Below are 6,353 nucleotides of genomic sequence, written 5' to 3' on the forward strand. Positions count from 1 at the left end.
TCAAATGAATCATTTTCACACAAAAAAAGACCCAAATTATTAAACAAAACATGTCATTCGATGCGTAAACTTATTATTTATCGAATGAAATGTTCCTCGTTCGGAAATTGCTGTTTATATCTGAGAACGGCTCATTTGAAATTTCCATTTGCTAATGTAAGTGCAACAAAACAAGGGCAAGTTCCGTTCGTTCACATGTGTGTGAGAAAGAGAATAGATGGCACATCCTCTTGAAGTTCAAATAGTAAGTTTTCTTACATAGACAATAAATTTTCATACTTATCCTGTAATTATTCACGTTTTAATCATAAACAAAAAAATTACTATTTAGAATGATGGTATTTACGGATCACTTTATCATTATATTACTTGTCATTCTCAATTTATATAGATCATTTTTTTCCGTGTATGACTATAGTAATTTTTCTATAAATTTTTGATGCAAAAAATACCGTAAAATTCTCTGCGTGTAGCTACAGTCGAACCCATAGGTTGTAAAAACGCGATAATTACAATTGTCTTTTACTCTCTATTATTAAAAATAATTATCTTCCATTAATCATAAGCCAAGAAAACTCTCAAACTCCATATTTTTCATGCATAAATTCTTAGAACTAGAACAGTTAGCTTTTGAACGCGGACAGAAATAAAATTAATCGTTACGGATTAAATTGATGGATAAGTAAAATCTGGGGAAAACTTGATAAAATGAGAACGTTAAGAAAGTAAGCGGCCTTGTGAATTTTAATATCCTCGTTTTGTTCACCTTACACCTATAATTGTACCGAGTTAAAATTTTAATTGCGACAGAGTTTTTTTTTAATTAAGGCACAAATTTTTGATTAAAATTCATGATCGAATAACATCAATAAAAAAATACAATTTCCAATATAATTTATAAATAAAATATGAAATAATTTTTCGAAAAATTTCCACGCAGCCGCACAAAAATATATGTAACATTGTTTTTTCGCGCTCATATGTAATATATGTGACATATATGTGGCATGTAATTTTCACCTACACAAATATTATATTTATCTCCATGGGCACTTTAGTGAAGATTTAGGTCACCCGAAATTACCCCTCAATATTTATTTAGTAATTTGTAGCCGGTAATAATAATTGTTGGTGTTTAAAATTTTATCACATGCAATCTCTTTTAATCTCATTAATGTAAATTCCGATTTACATTTAATTTTCCGACAAAATTAACAGCTTGTTCTTCAACTTAAATTAAATTAAATACAGTGAGGCGCTAAAATAAAAAAAAAAAGAAATAAATAAATAAAAGTTACCCTTGTCATGAAAGAAGAGTTGAATTGGACTTAATTCAAGTATTCACCAGATGGGAGCTTTCACTTCGATCGTATATACAAAAGCTTGAAAAGATATTACTTTCCAAAGGATTTGAAACGAATATTTAGATATACATTAATCCCATTGACTATCGTCGTTTTATTTCCAGTGAATATTTAAAAATATCTCCACTTTATATCACGTCACAACGATGCTTGACTTGATGATTTTTAATTACGTCAATCAGATTTTATCAATGGCCATCAATACGCGGTTTCACTGTCACTCCGAAAAATTGAGAACTCGGAAATATATATTACGTGTCAATTAGCTAATTATTATATTGATAGCTTCTACAAACTAATAATATCAAAAATAAATAAATAAAAAGTTTCTATAGAAAGCGACTGGAAATAAAAAAAATCTATCGATTAAATCTTCTCATTAAAAGGCTCTCGGGCTTTTTATCTTTACACAGAAAACTTTTAGCAAAGAATCTCTCATCAAAAGATTATTAAATATATATAATAAAAAAAAATAAATAAATAATTAACAAAATTTCAAGTTCAAAAACTTTTCCTCATTTGAAAAATAATGAAAAGTAAATAAATTATAAATCAGTTGACAAATATTATTAATAAAAGTAATGAAAAATCGAATAAAAGTAAATAAAATTTATTTAATATCGAAAACAGCAGACAGGTCACGTTATTTGGGACACGGGATCGACATCAAAGTCATGTGGGGAGCAATGTTTGTAAACATTCCCGGGCCGTTTCGCAGAGTTTAGTTTCGAACGTATTGAAAATGTCAACCGCTTTGTTATTTTTTTTTCCGATGACATTTTCCAATATATATATTTTCCGAACAAGACGAATACAATAGACAAAATGAAATCGGGAATTTGATATTAATTTTCGCGGCCATTCAAAACTGTAATAATTTGTTATATATAATATGAAAAAAAATATATATATATAAATATATGTATATATATAATTGAATTAGTGTACTGATAAATTTGTTATTTATCGACGGAACAAATTAAACTAATTGATCAAATTGAAAAAAAAAAAAATTATTGTTTACCGAAAAGCACTTAAATAAAATTGTATCGTCAATTAAGAATAATTCATCCAATTGAAGACAATTAGCACAACAGGGTACAAAAAATGACAAACAATTACTATTATTAGTTAGTAGTAAGCACTGTACTACGATGTGAATGGTACGAGATCACAAGAAAAACTGGAAAGCTCGACGCTCAGGTTGGAGCTTTGCCGCTCGGCTGGTGCGTGTGCTCGCAAAACAACGACCAATGGGAAGCGGGGATCGATCGTTACAGTTGGCGCGCAAAATAAAGACCAGACAGATTTGCTGAATAGATATTTAGTGATTTATTTACAAAATGTTATTATTCAGAAAAAAAATTTTTTTTTCTTCTACAAGCGTTTGCTTCATTAAAATTTCAAGAGGTCTCAGAATTTTTTCACTTATTCATTAAAATGCACTATTTTTTTTCATTCATCATAAATTTCGTAACTGTCATGACGCACGTGTTTATTTTTTTTATACTTTATATATAAAATTTTTAAAGTTTGAATCAGGTCACAGAAATAGAAAAATTCCATTTTTTAATTACTTTTATTTATTTAAAAAAATCGAACTTCTGATCACAAAAAAGAGCAGAGCCCCACACATTTATCAAAATTCAAATTTTTTTAAAAGTAATTAAATCAAAAAACTCTTTTCTAAGCACTGCAATTATTTTTAATTTCTGTTGGCGATGAGAAAACTTCAGCAATCACAAGTGATTTTAAAAAAAAACACGGTTTGAATTCATGTCACAGAAAAACAGATATCTAAACTTTTAACGATTTTGCTAGACAAATTTAACGTCCTATTAAAGTCTACAAAGCCCAAAAGAATTTCTTTGAGCTTAAAAAAAAACTGTACTTTTGACGGCGAATATTAAATTCAAACCTTTTGAAATTCTGAAGGGCTCCCGAGGTTTTTTTTCAATTGCATACCAAAAGATTTCAAAAGTAAGCATGAAAAAAATGTCTGCGTTAAACGAAGTCAAACAACATAATATAAAACAAACAACTCAAATTAAGTAACTCGTTATTCGTTAATTGGTGCATGTATAAATTTTACAATGAGCTTAAACAAAAGGTTTCATTCATTTTGTCATGTCATAATTCCCTTAATTATATTTCATGCCGAGAGTATTAATCTGTACGAATGTCATATGGACTTACCAGCTGTCAAAAAATTTATTATTCAATTAAATTTAAAAATTTAATAACCCAATTATTATAGTTATTGTTAATTTGAATAGTATATGAGTTAGAAAAATTACTCATTATTATTAATGAACAAAAATTTTGTTAATGTTTTCATTGTTGATAACAGTTGTCATATCTTATATGATGCTGAGGATTAATAAGAACTTTTTTTAATTAAAATGTCTAAATATTTGAGTAGCTGTAACCATACAGTACAAACATCAAAGCAATAAAGTTGATTGAGGGGGAAATTGTTATTTAAATGTAGAAAAAGTACCAGTACTGTTTGCTATGAATTTTTATACAGTTAATCTAGGTAACATGAGTTTAAAGAGAAAAATTAGTAGTTATGAAAAAAATGAATACAAAGAAGCAGATGTGAATTATAACGTTGCTATAAACGTGTTTTTGATAGCGTAAAATAAATATTTATTCACATATTTTATCAGTAAGTAAATTTAAGAAATATTTTTTATTTTATTTTGAATATGAAGTTGTACTTAATACGCAGTTCCAATATTCAAGTGTTTGGAAATGTTAAAAGACGGAGGCTAAATGGTCATTTCAAAATTTTGAAATTTTTTTCGAGCAATTCGTTACTTTTAAATTAAGATAATTATGTACTCTACAACGGTCTTGTTGAAATAATATTTAGTTTTATTTATAAAAATACATCGTACTGTCATATTTTCGTATACGTGATAATGACCCTTCTCACTACTCCTTGACCCTTAAAATATGTAATAAGTGGAGGCGTACCGAGTACCTAGAGTACTGGGTTATAACTAATACTTTTTCTATTTTTCAGTTGAGCCAAAACCTTTCAGCACGAAGCATAAGTTTGAGTTTCAAACTTAAATTCTGTTTTATTATCAGTCTGATAATTTTGTCTGTCAGACTAACACTTTATTGATTGTCAAATCATAATTATAATTACTCAAGTGTGTGTCAATTAATTAATCATTTATGAACTAGTATTACTATTATCTCTGTATCAATAAATAACAAGTCAATCGATAATTTGCGTTTTCATTTAACAAGTCTTAAAAAAATCGGAGCGAAAGAATAAAAAATTATTATTTGAAACAAAGTAGTGTAGGGGAGACCGGGGCAAGACGGCCCACCTAAGCCGGTTATTATTATTTGTGGCTTTTAACCATCAAGTCGATTTACTCTTGTCCAACTTGAACTCAATTCACTAAAATTTTGGTGAAGCTCCTGAAAAAATTTTTTTTTTTTTGGGGGCAAGACGGCCCCCTCCGAAAAAAAAATGAAAAAAAAAAATTTTTTTTTTTAATTGTAAAAAAATTTCCCGCGTAATAAATGTTTATATTTTTCTCTTTAACAACTGTATTTACTTTAATATTACTCGAAATAACCTTTTTTGATATAATACGAGTCATTTTTTCACTTCTGTAGAAAATTGATTATTGGTTTTTTTAACTTTTTCAAATGCTCTATTTTAATCCAAATCCATATAATTAACCAAAAAATGATATTTCTATTAAATTAATCATGACTAGGTTATAATATTATGAAATACATTTTCATTTAGAATTTTTGAGTGGTTCATTTTGCCCCAAGTTTCACGTATCGGGCTAAAAATGAGTAAATAATCTAAATTTGTGATAATCAAAAGAAAACAAGAAAAAAAAATTTTTGGTTAATTTTTGAGGTGGGCCTTCTTGCCCCAGGTGGGCCGTCTTGCCCCGGTCTCCCCTATTGTCAATTTCACATGATAAATAATTTTGAATGGTAACAATATAATTATTTATTGCCGTAAGATGGACAGTGAAGTGTAAAAGGTCATCTCAAATTTACAAAAAAAATTTCAATCTTCGTATAGTCAATATTGACATACTTCAACGATTTGATTACTGTAGAACAATATGATTCCAGAGTGTGTAAGTAAATGCACACTGTTAGGGAACTATCCGTTTCTGGTTACTACTAGACCAACGCATTGAAGGCCGATACCTTCGGGCCATACTAGTAGAGAAATAGTGTAGGGTAGGATACGTCAACATATGCCTGTCTCTGGCTAGAATGAATCTGTTTATGTTGACGCACTCAAGAAACCGTCATCTTGACGACTATTATGGCGCTTTACCCACGCAATTTGAATCTTGATGGTTTACTCAAGACTGGACCATACTCATACCAAGTCACGAAATTTAAATTTCTATCAATTAATTAATTGATTATCATTACAGTGATTTCTTGAGCTTCCGGAAAAATGCCTGACGGTCTTCCTCGGAAGATTTTATCATTCGAGTCCCATAAATATTTAAAACTTAATCGAAAATCTAACATCTAGATATTCGCTTAGTACTGCCGACCCTTAGGAATTTACACAGACTAAATTTCGTACTAAAAAAAAAAAAAAAATATGTTATTGTTTACTACCATAGATTTTGAAAACGCCACTAAGTTCTTTCCGATGAAAATAAAAGTCAATTAGGTAGCATGGAATTTTTTTTTTTTAAACTCGGTTTAGAACAATTTGTTTTGGGTCCAACTTGCCCTACTCCTATGTATGTATCGTAAGTAATCAATAAAAAAAATAGCTTCATCAAAAAGTGTCTCATTGGATGAAAAACAATACCAACTATAAAATTTATATAGTTTCAGATAACTTTGATGAAAATATAATATGATACACCACGGCATAATTAAACAGACAATCAATTTAATTTGAGTAGCTTCTAGTGGTTTAGAATGTCCAATTCTCTCATTAGTCACACTGCATAACGGTTTCAAATTTGT

At 28.8% G+C, this 6,353-nt stretch overlaps 1 protein-coding gene across 3 annotated transcripts in view; it reads right to left on the reverse strand.

The window, feature by feature from the left end:
• The window catches only part of LOC130664075 (growth factor receptor-bound protein 14-like), a 242,030-nt gene extending 239,485 nt beyond the window's left edge, over positions 1-2,545 (reverse strand). The window contains exons 1-2 of one of the 3 annotated variants that reach the window (XM_057463782.1): positions 2,389-2,545; positions 1,299-1,659 (exon numbers count right to left, since the gene is read on the reverse strand). The gene's annotated coding sequence lies outside the window, so the exon portion shown is untranslated. The remainder of the gene's footprint in view (positions 1-1,298; positions 1,660-2,388) is intronic. The other 2 variants (XM_057463784.1, XM_057463783.1) reach the window with 2 other exon arrangements.
• Positions 2,546-6,353: the final 3,808 nt, after the last annotated feature.

The sequence above is a fragment of the Microplitis mediator genome, chromosome 2 (assembly GCF_029852145.1).
Source record: "Microplitis mediator isolate UGA2020A chromosome 2, iyMicMedi2.1, whole genome shotgun sequence".
NCBI classification, from domain to species: domain Eukaryota; kingdom Metazoa; phylum Arthropoda; class Insecta; order Hymenoptera; family Braconidae; genus Microplitis; species Microplitis mediator.